Genomic DNA, 1,828 nt, shown 5'->3' with positions numbered 1-1,828 from the left:
TCCCTCCCCCCCCCCCCCCCCCTGCCCGGGAAAAGGTTTATTGCCTAGTAAGTCAGTCTGAAAACTGATTTTTTTTTTTTTTTTTTTTTTTTTTCAGTGATGTTACAGATTGTACACATGACATCTCAACCAACTGACTGGAGAATAATCCAGTTTGCCTCCATCCCACAGTAAGTACTGACACACACACACACCCCAGGCAGCAGACCACAGGCCTTGCCACTGAGGAAAAGGAAAGCAAATGTACCATGCTCCCTGAAAAAGCAACACCCTTAAATGTAACTCAACATGGGAATGCTGTGCTATTAGGGATATGGCATGTATGTGTTACTGACACAAGCTTGAAACGTGCCCTGGGATTTGAGAGCTAAAAATGAGCACTTACAGAAAAATGTAAAACAATGTCACTTCTTTAGACAGAGCAAAATCATAACACAATCTTATTTAGACTGGCCAAAACTACTCCTTATTTCTGAAATAATTTGATTTTTTAAGGTGGGTGTGATGCAAATTATTATCCCGGTTCTGCAGTTTCTAGAGCCAAAAATAAACTGTATCTGTTTCCCCAATTATGTTTTGAATATGTTTGAAATCTCACATGTAGAACTGACTTCATGAATGACAGAAATATCACAGTGAAGAAATCACGGCCATTTAGGGCCAAATTCCCAGAAGAAAGATGTTTCACAACTCATCTGAAAATTATCACCTTATCTCAAACTAGGTTTACCACTCATATGGGTCTGAAAACCTGACTGATTTAACAAGTTTGTATTTTATTGAGTATGTGAGAAGAGAATTCACGTGCATTTTTTTGGTGCACCTATACTTACTACAGGCAGACAGAGAGGAAGCTCCCCTGCTCTTCAGTCCCTGGAGAATCTCAGGCGCACATCCCACAGCACTAACCATACCATGCATTTTCAAGACCAGACACGTGGATTACTAGATACTGAATAATAGTTATTTACACTCCAAACCCTTTATGTTTTTGTCCCTTCTGCTGTCAATCAGCAAATGAATATCACTTATTTTCATAACATGAACACAATGTGTTGTTTAATAAAAGTGCATCCTCTTTAAATTCCCTGCCATCAACTATTTGTCTAATAGAAATATTATACTACGCAACATTCAAATATTAAAATGCAATGTAAGTTGAGTCATATTCATTGGAGGCTGGCCAACTCCAGCACATTTCAGTATTTAATAATAAAATAGTCTAGTGTAATAATATGTAAACTAGCTTCCATCCTGCTTTAATACTCACTTAACATGAGAAGAAAGTGAATGCAATTTTCTTTAAATATTAAACATTACATTTCTTCTTTTGATTATTAAAGTATTATTAAAGCTAAATGAAAATGTGTTTGCAACTTCCTTCCTCTGAAGTCTTATAGGTCACTGTTATCACTAATATTTGTCCCTCTAGCTGGCTTCTTTAGGGGATCTCAAAGCTCTTTAGGAATCAGAGCAAGTCATGCCCTGTTACACCTCTGGGAAGGAGCAACTACTGTCAAGCAAAACAACTGAGGGAAGGAAAGCTTAAGCAAGTTGATGCCAGTCATTCAAGGAGGAGATGGCTGTGGGAAGAAAACTGAGGAGTCCTGACTCTCAGCATTAAACTTCACCTTAAGACCAGCTGTAACTTGCAACCATTCATCCACCACTAAACTCTCAGATGACAACCATCAAGTTGAAATTTAAGACTATCTAACAATACCGTACAGCAAGAAGGAATTATCTTTATGTGCGTTTCCAGAACATTGGGTCATACAGTGCGAGACAAGTTTTCTCCTGCCGAATGTCACTGGGAGAGGTCAGCAAG

Source organism: Egretta garzetta, unplaced genomic scaffold (assembly GCF_000687185.1).
Source record: "Egretta garzetta isolate BGI_Z169 unplaced genomic scaffold, ASM68718v1 scaffold53, whole genome shotgun sequence".
Classification (NCBI taxonomy): domain Eukaryota; kingdom Metazoa; phylum Chordata; class Aves; order Pelecaniformes; family Ardeidae; genus Egretta; species Egretta garzetta.
Note: the sequence above shows the minus strand (reverse complement) of the source record.